The 16913-nt window shown below is 39.3% G+C and overlaps 1 long non-coding RNA gene across 1 annotated transcript; it reads right to left on the bottom strand.

Moving 5' to 3' along the window:
- Window positions 1–1481: 1481 nt before the first annotated feature.
- Window positions 1482–5254, bottom strand: LOC136758237 (uncharacterized). The gene is made up of 3 exons (XR_010819929.1): window positions 5137–5254; window positions 1940–2097; window positions 1482–1720 (listed from the first exon to the last, which is right to left on the bottom strand). It is a non-coding gene; the product is annotated as an uncharacterized LOC136758237 (long non-coding RNA).
- Between the last annotated feature and the right edge of the window lie 11659 nt (window positions 5255–16913).

Genomic DNA, 16913 nt, shown 5'->3' on the forward strand with positions numbered 1-16913 from the left:
ACAATGGGCACGTGAGCATCAGAACTGGACCATGGAGCAATGGAAGAAGGTGGCCTGGTCTGATGAATCACGAGTTCAAGGTGTTGACTTGGCCTCCAAATTCCCCAGATCTCAATCCAATTGAGCATCTGTGGGATGTGCTGGACAAACAAGTCCGATCCATGGAGGCCCCACCTCACAACTTACAGGACTTAAAGGATCTGCTGCTAACGTCTTGGAGCCAGATACCACAGCACACCTTCAGAGGTCTAGTGGAGTCCATGCCTCGATGGGTCAGGGCTGTTTTGGTGGCCTAAGGGGGAGCTACACAATATTAAGCAGGTGGTCATAATGTTATGGCTGATCGGTGTATACATATATATATATATATATATATATATATATATATATATATATATTGTGTGTGTCTATGAAAAAAAAACAATTAAAAAAAATAAAACTTACTTGGTTGTGTTACACATCATTAAATACTTTAGACAAAGTCTTTTCTCTTTTGGCCAGACACCAGAAGGGGCCTCTTAATATAAAACTACATTCCCCACATTGCAGGAGAGAGAAATTAAAAAAGACCTCCAAACTGAGAGACTTGCAGACTACGGATGTTAATCACTTAATTAGGCCTAATCCTAATACATGCTATTATAATATATACACTTTGATGCATTTGATAAATATATTTTTCTTTTCCCTCTGGCAACATGCCTATTGCCCTTTTCTTCCATCAGAATCCTGTTTATTATCCAGTGCAGAATGCTATTATTGTGGGGGCTAAATATTATGCAGAATATTCGAAATTGGGATTATGAACACACACACACACACACACACACACACACACACACACACAGAAAAACATGAATTTGGGATATTTCAACTGCGCGCAACTGAGACGCACATTAGCTATGGGCTCAGCTGCAGGTGTGCAGGGGCCACAGCGAGAGAGATGTTGCCTGGAAAAATAAAGGCAGAAGAGCCGAACAGATATGAAACGTGTTGATATTAAACAAAAAAGATTGTTACATTAGTTTAGTACTTTATTGTCGGCCGTTTTGTTTTGCGTAAATATAGACAAGATGGAGAGAACACTAGTATCGTTTCTTGTGCTGCGTGCACTTTTGGAAACCTGGTAGGAACAAAGATGTATCTGTTTGTGTAATTATTGACAGCTGTTTATTTGTTATTTGATTATTTATGAGTTCATGTGTTTGTTGTTTGGTACTTTGCTAACCTGTGTCTGGTTGTTTAGGATACCTGGGAGTATTACGTCATGGTGTTACGGTGGTCGTGTTCGTGTTACGCAGATTTCCCCAGTTTTGTGCAGATCTGCAGAATCCCACCGATCCCAATGGTGGAGCCGTGGAGAACTGCGGACATCTGCGCCACACCAATGCGACCAGAGTGAAAAAAATATGATGCATCAACAGTATTTAGTATTCAATTAACTAGTCTACTCTACAATCGGTATTGCAGTGTTAGTCCACTTCACTCATAATGTCATTACCATTTAAAATAGAAAATAATAATAATAAAAAACCTCTGGGTGCAGTGTCAGCAAATGAACAAATTATTACTACTTTCAATATTACCAATGAGGGGGATGTTTGTCTTGGGCAGTGTTTCTGTCTTCACTGGTCCACTCGGTGGCCTTGTGGCTGCCCACGCTGACACTGGCCTGTATCCAGCTCTCCTCCTCCACCCCAGATCAGGGAGAGAAGGTGAGCTGGAGGAGGTAGAGGGAACTTTTGTTAAGGTATCCATTCAGCTGTAAGAAATCTTATCAGAAGCTTTTTCTGAACAGATAATTTCACAAAACACAGAGACCATGTAACAAAAACCATGAAACTAGACACTAAGTTGAAGGCCGCCCTTTCACCTTTCTCCTTCAACATGAGTTCACTGGCCTACCATTCGGAAATACAGCCGTCTTGTGAACACTGACCTGGCTCTTACTGTACTGCTAGCACTCTCAGATCTTCTGCTGTCTGGCCTCATGGCAGAGAGAGGTCTTTGGGGGAATTTCATGCAAACTGCAGCAGGAATAAACAAATCCTTCTCCGCCCACTGGATCTGGATCTGGGCCATTCCAGACTGGTACATCTGCAAAGCGATTACGTGTCATTCTTGTTATGTTGTCTAAAATATCAACACATGGCATTTGTTTTCAGTTGTGGGTAGTAAACAAACACAAACAGGCTTTGTAACAAACTGAGTGAAACCTGGTACAAGTGCTTTTTTTAGCTTATGGTTTGGAAAACATTCAAGTGACAGCTTTGCATTAACTCCAGTATCACAGAGTGACCCTCATCTCTGATGTTTAGTAGATGGTTTGACTGCCTCTGTGCAGAGACAGAGAAACAGTGTTGACCAGGGGTGGACTGAGACCAAAAAATTGCCCTGGGGTGGGAGGGTTGCTGGCAAAGTGCATCTGGGGGGGTTCTGGCCAACTACGGTCTGGGGGAAGGGCGGGGGATGCCGGCAAATTGCGGTCCGTAAACCACAATGGTCCGGCCCTTATTTGCCAGAATTCCCTCATGGCCAGTCCGCCTATGGTGTTGACTGTGTTCTTATACAAATGGACACTCTCAGGTTACTGGCACTAACTTCAATTATACAGAGAGGATACAACTGGCAATTAAGTACAGTTACATAGGACATAAGGTTGTGAAGCATTTCAATAATCAGGGGATTTAGGTGTACATATTTTCTGTGATGCTTCAGGATCCTTCTTAATATAATATAAAAATTAATGCACAGTAGCCAAGTGGTAGGGTAAAGTATAACATACTAAATGTTATCACTGGGAGTTCTGCCTAAATTCTGTGTTTAGAAGCTAAAAGTCAAATTCAAGACTAAACATGTCCTTAGTAATTTAGAATCCACTTTTGTTCTTTTCATGTTTTTCTTTGGAAACTGCTGTCATGTCCAGTTATTCAAGTTATAGTCCCTTCTTTGACTCATCCTCCAGAGAGCCTGATTTATTTGCCTTATAAAATAATAAGTAATGTGCGGCCGTATTGAGTTTTACATGCTCTGAAGTGCATATTCTCATGACCTGGAGGAAATAGTATACTTAAAATGTTTGTCACAGCTTTATTTGTTTGTGGGTGTGTCTATATATTCTGTATAACCTTGGTTTTGTGCCAGTATACACAATCCTTGGCAAATACTCCAACCGTATTTTTTATTTTTATTTACAACATTCGAGCAGTACCCACAGACCATGTTGTAAGATACACAACAATGTGCAATGATTTAATTTCAGTTTTGCAGTTCAAGGATGAATGAATGTTCAGTGTTATGAGTCATGGCTTGGTGTACCCTCCAGCCAACGCCACTGAAGCTGTGGTAGAGACAGTGCGTCTTTTATGTGTTTAATGTTTAACTTCCTCTACCACAAAAGGTGAATTGTGTTATTGGCAAGGACTAATGGTTCCCTCAATATAAAGTTCAACCTACAAATGAGGTTTGACGGTGATGGTCCATTTTCCAGATATGCTTAAACATTGCTGCTAATTTAATAAGGCGAACAATGCCAATACAGAAAGAGAGAGTGTTCTAAAAGATTACTTTGTTCTCAACCCCAAAACTGACTTGAAAGAAGGATTTACAATGTTGTGCTTTTCTGAGAGATATGAGTACAAACAATTTAACTTTCTATTTTCTTCTTCATTAAACTGCCTCCATGTAATCCAAATGCAGCTTATTTTTGCTGCTTAGCTGCTTGCAATTTGTTTGGTTTTAGCTTAGCATTTTAGTTTAATAGTATTTTGTTTTTGTGATATAGTGGATAAAATGTGGTTGTGGAGCAAGAGAGAGGGAAGACACTGTAAACTTTGTATGGTTTAGAAAGTGCACTACTTTTACTTCACAAGTGTGGCAGAAAGCATAAGTGGTGGTAAAGAAATTGGAGATTTGTTTGCTTCTATTAATGTACCTTGTAGCTAATAATTGGTTGATTTGCTTATAGGAAACCAGTTTCCTCAAGTTCTCTGTCTTTGTCAATTTCTGTGATTGACCTGAAAATAGGGGTTTAGCTTGTCATACCTGGGTTTTGTGATAGGACTCACAATCCACTGAGCACACCACAAAAAAACAGTGCAATCAAGGGCTGCAGAGAGTAGGTGATGAAAATTCACATAGAATAAATCAGCTAACTCTAATGTGTTATTTGTGATTTCTTTGTTTGATTTTGGTGGATATAGTTTTAACCACAGGTTTCTGGTATCTCCACTCACTCTTCAGCCCTTTATTACCATTTTAATAAAGGTAGCATCCTTACAATTTCTATAAGGGATTATGTATTTTGCTGTTTTCTGCAAATCACAAGTGTTGTTGCTTCCTCTGTGCATGCCACAACATGTTTTATACTTAAGGAGTCAGATGTGCGACTGGTTATTACAACACCTCGTTAGCTTGATTGGAACTCATTCATAGTTCAGAGATGTCTAAGGAAACGCCCGACAAAAAATTGCAAAGACCCAATGTAAGCAGTCTATAATACCCTTTCCTGTCACACCCTTTTAAAGTTTGCGCCTGTTGTGCCCATTCTTAAAATAAAGGACATACAATTCAAAACCACTCTGTGTGTGGGCAAGTGCATGAGGCCAAAAATATCTTTCAGAGACATGGAGTATGTGATCATATCTCCGTTTAATAAACATACGATTCACAACACAGATTCATAATATCGGATCTGCTATTTTTAACTGGAATCATATAATTTCGAACCTTTCTGTTTAATTTCACAACGATCTCTGCTGTAATCATGTTTAAGTTAACTACAGTTGCACAGACCAAATGACAAGAGACTTTGCAGCAGTTGAAAAATGTTGAGTAATTAGAAGCCAGGGCAAAGTTTAACAGCTTGACAATTTTGAATTTGGAATCCAGTACATCGATGGTTTCCAAACTTGGACAGCTTGTGATCTTTGTAAAAGTTCCAGGTGGTCTAGGGAGACCTCTTCAAACACAGGGTTATATGTTTACTGCACTAACTTTTTCTGTTTCCACAACCACAGACAATAGAAGATACCATTTACAAAGTTAAAGTTGCTATGGAAGAAAGAAGTACTTTTATAAGACTCGAATTTCACTGTTCAGTATTTTAGCACTGACACTAACGCAGATAATCCTTACCTGTCTCTGCTTAGATTCCCTGCCTTGTAGAAGTTGCTTCGACAGAGCACTCCCCTGGTGTTGTGACAACGGGAGCCACCTGTTTCTGGTCTCCATTTTAGTGGCCAAGTCCCAGCTTACATGATTTCAGCACAATGCTTCTGTAGAGGGCAGAGAAGTATGTTTGTATTTTAATTACAAAGAGACGGGGAACGTGTTGATGTTGTCATGGGAGCAGAGAAAACTCAGGCCATTGGAAGCTTTCCCTGAACCTCTCAAAGCCCTCCACATGGTTGTGTGTTTAAACAACCATTTATAATTATTGATAATATAGAAAAAGAAAAGATCATATATAGCATATTATATTGCATATTTCATTTTCTAGTTGAGTAGCATGTTTTGTTTTACTCTTTGGAAATATGAACTAGCAAATAATACCTAGGACCCCGAGATACTGGTTAGAAAAAAATTAAAGTTTTTATGCTTATTAATTACTTGTTAGCTCATGAACAATGTTTCAGACTGCTGTACTCCACAAATATTTTAGTTTAGACAGAAAACAGATAAGATTACATGATACCATATTAAATAGACTACTACTAAGACTATCATGGATATAATAAAGAGAAGGTGAATGGAACGATGAGACCCTGACCCCTTCTGACTGAATGACAGAACTATTAAATAGCATAGTGATCTTAATTTTATAAATTATAGAACTGGAATTTGGTGGACCTGTGTCTTTAACTCCTATCTATTCCCAGTTTACAGAAAAATATTGGCATGACTAAATTATGTTAATTGGTATATCATTTCACATGTCACTGTTCCTCCTCTACATGGAGGCTGTTTATGAATCTTTGTTCTCAACAATTATGCTGTCATAACATATTGGAAGTGGTATGATAGCAGCTTAAACTACAGTTACCCCACTTCCTGTGCTGCATGGAGGGGTTCTTGCTTACTACTTTAATATACATTGACCTGTTGCTCTTTCTCAATCACTACTAGTAAAAAATTGATCTCACTTTACTTCTGTAATTGCAGTTGTTAAACTTGAGACCTTTCTGGCTCAGTGCTCAACAGTGACCCTCAGAGGCAAGTGCTTTTCAGCATTGGTGCAGGGAGGGTTGAAAATAACATTGCATCACTTTAACAAATACATTTTTCATCTTACACTCTTGTGATACCGTTCAGTTGTGCTTGGTTTGTCCGGGAAGAAAGGGTGTAGTTGTCAACCTTGGAAGGAGAATGTGTTTTGTTAAGCAAAAACAATGCCAGACTGTTGCGCTTTCCATGTCAGAGAATCCTTTCTGTAGTGATACAAAAGTAGGATTTGCTGTTCTGCATCCCTGCAGTCTGATCCAGAGCTTATTGTCTGTATCCTTATGTGGCTGTGTTGTGGAACATCTGATAAAGCTATGTTGGCAATTACATTTTAGACAAAGACCCCCAACCCACATAAAATAATAGTATTTGCCATTCCTTACAGGTCACCTAGTTGCAGTGTGGCCTAAGTTGGTCTATAGCAATTGCAGACACAATATATTCTTTCATCAAGACAAACCTAGACCAAGGAAGCACTAATTGGTTACAGCCTCCCCAGATTAAAGGAAGTTCAATATCCTTTAGTGAGGAACACACTGGCTTGATGTGTGTTTATGATTTATGGCCTGTAGTTGAACACCATCCATTGGATTATTGAGAAAGTGTGCCACACAAAGACCACAACACAGATATACTGAGAGGGAATGACTGTGTGATTGGATGGGAGATGGAAAGCAGAGTTAATGTCTTGCTTGAAAAGACAGTCAGTGAGACATACCATGGAGCAACCACATGAGATAAGGAGATAAACATTACAAACAAAGGAAAGTTGGGCCATATAAAGCTTTAGGTTTACGATTCCACCCAGAAAACTAACTCGTGCTCTCATATTTACTCCCCTTTGACAACTGGGCCAGAGAGGTCATGGTTTGGTTTGCACAGTCCAGTTGCCAGGTGAGAGTTTATCTTTGTTCTTACACCCTAATCAATAAGGGGATGTTAGATTCCACTTGAGGGAGCTGTTTCTGCTCTTTCTCTGTGTTTGAACTGCTACCCTGACCTTTAGGAAAGCTACAGTGAGGGAAAAAAGTATTTGATCCCCTGCTGATTTTGTACGTTTGCCCACTGACAAAGAAATGATCATTCTATCATTTTAATGGTAGGTGTATTTTAACAGTGAGAGACAGAATAACAACAAAAAAATCCAGAAAAACACATTTCAAAAAAGTTATAAATTGAATTGCATGTTAATGAGGGAAATAAGTATTTGATCCCCTATCAATCAGCAAGATTTCTGGCTCCCAGGTGTCTTTTATACAGGTAACGAGCTGAGATTAGGAGCACTCTCTTAAAGGGAGTTACCTGTATAAAAGACACTTGTCCACAGAAGCAATCAATCAATCAGATTCCAAACTCTCCACCATGGCCAAGACCGAAGAGCTGTCCAAGGATGTCAGGGACAAGATTGTAGACCTACACAAGGCTGGAATGGGCTACAAGACCATCGCCAAGCAGCTTGGTGAGAAGGTGACAACAGTTGGTGCAATTATTTGCAAACGGAAAAAACACAAAATAACTGTCGGTCTGGGGCTCCATGCAAGATCTCACCTCGTGGAGTTTAAATGATCATGAGAACGGTGAGGATTCAGCCCAGAACTACACAGGAGGATCTTGTTAATGATCTCAAGGCAGCTGGGACCATAGTTACCAAGAAAACAATTGGTAACACACTATGCCGTGAAGGACTGAAATCCTGCAGCGCCCGCAAGGTCCCCCTGCTCAAGAAAGCACATGTACAGGCCCGTCTGAAGTTTGCCAATGAACATCTGAATGATTCAGAGGAGAACTGGGTGAAAGTGTTGTGGTCAGATGAGACCAAAATCAAGCTCCCACTCAAGAGGAGTGGGACAAAATCCCTCCTGAGATGTGTGCAAACCTGGTGGCCAACTACAAGAAACGTCTGACCTCTGTGATTGCCAACAAGGGTTTTGCCACCAAGTACTAAGTCGAAGGGGCCAAATACTTATTTCACTCATTAACATGCAAATCAATTGATAACTTTTTTGAAATGCGTTTGTCTGGATTTTTTTGTTGTTATTCTGTCTCTCACTGTTAAAATACACCTACCATTAAAATTATAGACTGATCATTTCTTTGTCAGTGGGCAAACGTACAAAATCAGCAGGGGATCAAATACTTTTTTCCCCTCACTGTATTTGTACCATTTTTTCCCACCTGAAATCGCTACCAAACCTGCTGCACTCAAAAGAATGGAATCATTCAAAAATATAAGGCAATATCAAACTGTTCTCACGCTTTGTGCCTTGCATTCTTTTATGGTGTACATAATGCTAATTAAAAAAAATCTTCCTTTCTTTAATAACAGGTCTGTGGCTAAAGGCTAAAGTCCTGGGGCTTTCTGGTATTACATTTTCTAATGAAACAATGTAATATGACTGAGCCCTTCTTTTTTTAAGTGTTTGATCCTGAAATGTATTTGTATTGGAGTCTAGATGAGCTGTTATTAATGAGCTGCAGCCACTGACTTTTGTTACTGCCCTTGTGCTTAGCTGACTAACATATTTGAGGTTTTCAATCTATTTACTGGTGAGACCTAAATCAGTAACAGGAAAATCATGCAACCTACTCAATGGAAACCCCTAGACTCCATCTAAACCTGCTGCTAATCAGCCATTCCACAATAGTGGATTTGAACAGTTTTCTAAAAGAAAATGGCTGACCACCCTACATTTTGATGAGTTCTGATGAGTCAGGCTTCATCTCTCATGAAGACAACCACAGAATCCTTAAAGGTTCTTGAAATCTTTAACATACCATCTGCATTTTCCTGGTATTTTATATGTTACTTGATGTGTGTGTCCTATTAAATACGTTTCGTGTGGTTCTCTGTTTCTAGTTTAACCAAAAATGTTGCAAGAAATATCTGACCAAGTTTCCTTGAAGCTGATTGACTGATTTGTTATGAAACAACCATATTCTTATTGTCATATTTTTTGCCAGATGAGTTTTATAACTGAGTTTTACAACATGCTAAACGTTGGATTGCATCACGGCTAAGTTGACATTTCTAGCTTGGATCTTTGGGAACAACATTCATTTGTATCTGCACTCTCAATCCATAGTAGGGAAACAGTTTGAGCTTATTCACATAATCATCATCAAAAGAGTGGGACCGGAGCCCCTGCTTGGTCTTGAGCTTCAGAGAAACCCTGTGAGTCACAACGTTGAGGCTAGGCTGCTGTGTACAACCCCAGTGGACATGGGAATTTTCCTATTCATTGTATTCCCCCTTTGTGCTTCTGTAGATCTTTAAAAGAAGGGTGATTGAATGACGGCATTAACCCCCCTAAAATAAAATGTAAAGCACTATAGAAGACATAAAAACTACAGCTCTAGAGCACTGTGTTTACAGGAGATTGTAAATCTTGATGTAATTCACTGCACAGATAGGGAGCAGTCCAGCCCGTGTCCTGAAAGAATGGAGAAACTTCGCACAACAGCCGAGTCCCAGGAGGCTGAGCAAGTGTCCTGTTTCTGGGACAACCTGCTGTTTTCTGCGTGTCATTTAAAAATGCGATAAAGCAAACTGATCTCCATCCACACTACACAGCACACCTGACATGATGCAACACCCCCCCCCCCCCACCCAACACCATATCCTGCAGATATTACATTTCAAAGGTTTTCCCTGTGAAGAATTGAGCTGTGGAGCTGCATTGTGGAAGCAAAATGCATTGGTCACGAATTAGACATGCTTTATTACCGTTGTTCCTTGAAAGGTAGATCTAGGAAGCCCTGTTGGGATTAGCCTATAAATACTGCATTGAGTTGTCTGAAAATGACTTCATAGCTGATGTCTCTTTTGTTTGGTGGAAATATGGGTAAGCTACAAGTCATTTACACCTCTCAAGATAATACAGAGTTAGCACTCCTCTCGGCTTCAAGGTTTTATGATTATTATTTTTTTTACTGTCCCTTGCAGGAGGGGTGCATGTTTTTCCTCTTGGTAGGAGACTGACAATCTTGGGGATTAGAAAGCACTGATCTCAATAACCACACCGCTCCTCTTAAGCGCAAAGCGAAATGGTTTAAGCACTTCCATATGGAGCCGATGTTGTGAGTTTGGAGCTCTTTGCTTCATTCTGACGTCATGAGATAACATGTCGGTCTTCTGAAGCAGCTTTGGCAAAGCAGGGTTGGTATGGTTTCGTTTGCCATTTGTGTTTTCACACCTGCTCCTAGTGCAGACATTGCAAATTGAACGGAACAGGTCATGGGGAGAAAAACAAACCTTGAACAAACCATGTCGTCTTGCAGAGAGCGGATGATGTTATAATGTTAACACCATGTATGAAGCCACTTAACCCCAATTGTGACTCTACATTTCTCTCAGTGATTCATTTTGTGTGGGGAAACGATCTTTCGCATTTTAATTAACTTTGGGAGATTTTGACTGCTAAACTCACTCACAACCACACGTCCACCCAAGCAGTCTCTGGAGTCTGTTGTTCAGACTAGCCCCATGAGCTCCAACTGCATCACTTTGTGTCAACAAATAAGGACCTGCTGAGTTGGAGAACAGTGTTATCTTTCCCCCTCCTTTTATTTTCCAGTGTACCTGTTGTTATTTGCAATTCAGAGTAAAACATTAAGAATGATTAATACGCTTTGTCCAAGATAAGGTAGATTGTTTCAGTGTGGGAGTGCAAAAGGGATCGCGGCAATTGATCTAAATTGTCATTTCAGGAGAGACACTGCTTCAGCCAGCTGCACCTGCAATTCACTGACAGTGCCCAGCTGGGGATCAGCTAACTAATTTCTGCAAGTGGAACCTAGGTATAAACTCATTCCCTTCAGATTGTCCAGGCCTGACTATATTAAAGTCAGAAAGCCTATGTTAATGCTTACAAGGCCATCAGGAGGAAAAACTGAGAAGGACAAAGAGACAAAGGAACGCTAAAAGGAGCCTTGTAATGCTAAAATATTACACAACAGTTACAAGACTGGGCATTACGAACATAAAGCAATCCCTTGGGAAAGACCCTTCCCTCGTCAGTCAGAGTTATGACCTCTACAGAGATTCTGTCAGCACCTTTCAATTAAGGTTGTCTAGACTAGAGAGTATTGTCATTCATAACAATAAAATAAAGCTACACACAAAAAGAAAGGGAAAATTGATTTCAGGTTTGACAAAATATTTTTTTAACACTTTGACTTCAGAAATACTGCATAATTGCATCATTCAGAGCACTGCATTGTTTACTTCCACTTTGGAAAGAAAACTGGGTTCACTTCTGTAAATGCTGTCTGAACACTTTCCAAGAGAATAGCATCAGTATACATATAATGACACACAATATATCGCAATTCTTTATCTGAGGAAATCATTGCAGATTATGTCTGGTTAAGCAGACTACACCAATCTTTGTGTGGAAAGTAACTATCTGTGCTAAACCTTTTCTAGAGCTACAATGCACCCGTGTGTGTGTGTGTGTGTATGTGTGTGTGTGTGTGTGTGTGTGTGTGTACGCTTTATTATTCTTGGATATGATTTACAAATTCACAGGGCTGCTCAATTTCTTTATTTTTTATTTTTTATCCTGTACATATATAGACTATATATATATATATATATATATATATATTAGATTTTTTTCTTCAGGATAGATCCAAATCACAGGGATGTACCTTCATCTGAAAGACATTTATTTTCTAGTGGGATTAATCAAAACCACTTTGGGCCTATTTAGTTTGATCCTACATAAGAACATTTTCATAGTTTGAAAATTGCAACAGCAAAACCATATGGAGGCGTTATTTTTTTATTATATTTTTTTAATTTAACCATTGGTATGCAGCTAAATACAACATCCATTTTTTTTCAGTCTTTTGCACACAGAAGCTGTTTTGTGTTTTGGAGTATTGAAATGATTTAGACCATGTTAAACAGCCTGGCGTAATCCTGAAAAGGGGAAACACATGTTTTAAAGAAACTTTAAAAAGATAATAACCCTGTGATTATTATTGCATGTTGGTGAATTACAGAGAATTACAGAGACATCTTTCCGTGGAAACGGGGAACCAAACAATGCTTTTATGAAGTGTATTGAAATTGTTGGCACAATTTAAAGGGCTAAATCAAATGCTTATAAAAACAATTTTGATTCAGGTGGCTCGGCTTCATTTCCATGCATCGCAAGCCTGTTGTTTGACATTCATAATCAAAAAGCCACTTCTTGTTTTCATACATGGTTAAGTAGACCATAGAGTGCTGAAATGTTAGCAATTATAATACACATATTTTAGTTTTCTAAATTAATTATAGGATCGAGCCACAAATGTGTTTTTTTTTTAAACAGCCTCAGAACAAACAGGACAGGAAACCACATCTGCAAATGCTCTCCAATTATTTTTTAAATTGTATTCATTTGAATTTTTTAACACATTTTGTCATTGCAGCCATCATCGGGGTTAAACAAACTACCATAATATGCAATAAAAACAGAGCAGCTGAGCACAATTAGGAAGTAATTAAACAATAGACAATTAAACAATTTGTCTATAGAATTTTAATCATCAGTCTAATTTATCATCCATTGCAAGTCTGTAGCTATTTAACAATTTATTCATTCTTTTTAATGTTTGTTGTGGACAAAATCTAATTCGGTAGTAAGATCAATCATATCTTCATGATAGGCTAACTTGTTTAACTTTCTACATACAAACGACCTAAAACAAGATATCTGATCTTGAGCTTCAATTAAGATCATGTGCAAAACACAATGGAAACACGGGTGCAGAGGGGATTTTGGGTAAACAGTCCAATGGGATTCAATATTAGCAAGAAACATCTAATAAAAAGGGACAGGAAAGGAAGAGATAATTAGGGATCGGTTCAAGAGAAGATGGGAAAAAATTTTGTACAGCATGTTGCGATTCAAAATCCAAGTATACAAGGCAATTATTAATAAAAGACATGTCAGTTTGACACTGTATAGATTAATTCAGTAGCAGCCCTTGCTAATTCTTTATGCATCTCCGGGGGCTTTTCAATAGCCAGCTGCAGTTTCTCCCTCTGGAGTTTTTAATGACTAATATCCATTAGGATACAGCAGCTGCTGTTAAACTGCATCAAGGTGAATGTGGGGATGTTGGGGTTGGGGGAGGGGAGGGGAGGGGGGGGGAGAGAACATCTGTAACTGGATTTGGACTCCATACAGGATAATTGAAGTGGTTGCTGAAACCACAATTGCCAGAGGTCTCTATTGACTTGTATTCACTGGTGTGGTGAGGGAGGGAGCAGGGCTAGGTAAGAGCCAGCACTGGATACTGTTAGGCATGCAGGAGGGAAGTCTGAGCTTATTTATAAATGGGAAGGGGGGTGTTTTTCCTTTTTCTTGGAGTAACTGAGACTTGCTTTGAGGAAGTTTTTCCGTCAGTGTCCCACAAGTAATGAACATATGTTTTCCAGGACCATTGACACCTGTGGATTTCCACTTAAAAAATGTTATGCGTTTTACTTTTTTAAACGAGAATTTATGTGATGCCTTTTGTGTTTAACTAAGTTTTTCTCAGTCTCTGAAATACTCTATCAGGGAAGCTGATTTTGGCATCACTTTTAGATAGAAACTGATATCCAGTTAAAGTAAACCTATTAAATAAATAATTTAACCTCTGTAATAATGTTATTGAATGTAATGAGCATAATTTCATTAATCCATTTCTACATTACTACCATGGCTGTAGCAGGGAAAGCTAAGCTATGGTCTATACAGAAGGGTCTTTACCAGACCTTGGATGGTCTGGTGAGGACCCTTATGTATAGACCATAGTTTAGCATTTGCAAACGATTACTGGGGGCGGTGACCCACTGTGTTCTAGGAACCTGGTGTTCATGGCTTTGGTCAGGTGTTTGGCCACTCACTCAATTGGACCACTATTATTGGCAACTGGAACAGCCTAGATTCCTGTTAGCGGTTGGGACCCATCCTGCATTCCCAGTGAAGGCTTTTAATGTGAGCAAACATTTGACTTCTCCCCAACCCTACCCTGTCAGCGCGTCCTCTGCGATATCTTTTGGAACTCGTGCAACGATATCTTTGTTTTGTTTTGTCAAACATATGATGAATAGCGCTGAGGAATCTGTGTCAATCTGCCATATGGTATTGATATGGTCTTCTGCCGTGATTTTATAACATCTCTGCAGATCCTGTGGCTGATATATGGACTCAAGTAAGACATGCGAAGGGCTTGAGAAGGGTGCGCAGGATCACAAGATGGGGCTCTCTTCCCTCCCAGGATATTGTCTGGTTTGTTCATGGCTTACATGGCACACGATTTTGAGTTGTGCCATGACCGACATGCACGCTGCATCTGTTTGTGTACCGTTTGTGTTTGGAGTCATAAATCTGCTGTTGTGTGCTGGAACATTCTGTACTGTACGTGGTGAGGGGGAGGAGGCCGAGGTAGGTGAATCGAGTCATGTCCGTAAAGCAGAGCGTTAGTGTGGAGTGATTACAGTCTGCAGAATAACACATGGGTTATAATTCCAACTGACTACAGAGCCTCGCGTGTGAAAACGGCCAAAATTATAACCCTGTTGTTAATTACATCAAATTGATTTACTGTTGGCAGATGGGACATGCAAGTTTGAAATAGCTGTGTGTGTCTCTATCAACATCCTTCATTGCCTCATTAAGGGGTTCATTAATGCAGAGGATGAATTGGCCTACTTCACTTGTTTTTGTTGAGTATTTTATTTGATTTGGTTGTATTTTCCTTTTAGAGGGTAAAATAAAATCGGACATCGCAATAGAATCCCCTTATGTAATATGTAAGTGGCACATCCATGCGAATAGTTTCTTATATATATGTGGGCCATATGTTAACACAAAAAGTAATCAATATGCTGTTTATTATACCAAAGCAATGCACAGTTGCTCTAGGGCTTATGTTGGGTGTGCCAGATGTTCTGTATTTGTATCCACTGTCTTATAAGGAGCTTGATGCTCCCAGCAGTTTTTCTTTTCATCTTTTTATCCACTTGAACACATCAAAGCTGAAGGATTGAGTATGTAAAGAGTCAGAAGGTAATGACGCTTGATACAACTGAAATGTATTTGGCTCACGCTGGATTTGGTTTCACTCTGGCAGGGTTTTACAACTCTGGTCTGGACTTACCCTTTCCCGTCTATTTCCTGTTCCAGCTGAGAGCTCAGTTCATTAATTTAAATGCTGCTTTGCATAACCAGATCTTTTTTCTTTTAAGCTGGAACATATTTAAAAGGTTAGGAAATTCAGTTAAGGTGTTGCTTAAAATATCTTAAATCTCAGTGGAAACAAGACAGAAGACACAGGACACGGATTGAAAACCGCTGTTTTTTCCAGCTCCATCCACTGATACTATGGTATACCGTTACAAACTAGGCCTGATATATGTACAGCACACACCATGCAAAAAACATCCATAAATGTAATCCACTATTGAACAGGAGGGTTTGGTTAATGCCATTGCCAATGTTAGAAAAGTTGACCTTTTACTAATGTTGTAATTCTGTAATGCATCATGTCAGACAGTACTATTGGTACTTGATTTGGCAGACTTACTTTTTGCACAGCCTGGGTTCTTCACTTTGTGTGCTAGCAATTTCAGCTGTTTGTTCAGGCTTATGAAGCGCTTACTTGCATTTTATATATATAATATTTTGTGACAACGTGTGGGGTTGTGCACAGTGTCTGGGCTTTAAAGGCGGGGCTCAGGAGACAATAGGCAGGGGTACGGTGTAAAATACCTGCTTTAATTTATATGCACAGTGAGTGGGTGCTCAAAACAAAAGGACATACAAAAACTATTTAAAAAAACACAAAACTAAACACATAAGCAGGTCCCTAACTACACATAACAAATACTAAACACAAACTTCAAACAGCAACCAGTCCAGATAGGATCCAACGCCAAAGAACACAATCCAAGTCAAAGTTCGTTACCTTGATTAATGTCCTTGTCTCTCTTGCTCTCCTCAACAGGAAACCTGTTGCTTCCTGTTTTATTGAGGAGGGATGCTAGTCATGGAGGGAGCAGCCAATCAGGTGTTCCCCAGGTAATTCACTTGCCCTGGCATTTCGGGAGGACTCTCTTACTCCACCGTTCACAGCTTCACAATATATATTTGCTTGAGTGATCTGAATGGAATACTTACCTTACAAACTGCTTAATCATTCCTGTCAAAGAAGCTTCGGTTTGGTACTTCTTGCAACCATGGGAACGTATTTTCTGATGCCAGTTTTCTGACTGAGTGACATTTCTTCAGGATGTCATTGTAACTTCCCAATTTTACACAGTTCAGGGTTTACTGACAATGAAGACACCTTTATTAAGGTTGATTCATTGAAAAGTGAGATCTCTGGTGCCCTTTGGTTGTCCATCACTAAGTTGGTCCAGGTGGCAACAAGGCTGGCTCAGTTTTATTTAAAATAGCAGATTGCCACAATAGAGGAGTACTTCTTGTCAAGATTCTGGTCAGGTTTTTGATTTAAGTGCAAGAAAAATGTCTTAATTTAGTTTTGACTCTGTTAAAGCATAGTATTTGTTTGTATTGGAAACCTAAAGGAGACTCATTAATTACTTGGCTATGTTTACTGAAGATGGAGAGAATAAGGTTTATCATGACCACAGATTTAAAAGTAAACTACTTCTTAAGTGGAGTTTAAAAAAGCTGTATTTCCCGGTA

The sequence above is a fragment of the Amia ocellicauda genome, chromosome 9 (assembly GCF_036373705.1).
Source record: "Amia ocellicauda isolate fAmiCal2 chromosome 9, fAmiCal2.hap1, whole genome shotgun sequence".
Classification (NCBI taxonomy): Eukaryota; Metazoa; Chordata; class Actinopteri; order Amiiformes; family Amiidae; genus Amia; species Amia ocellicauda.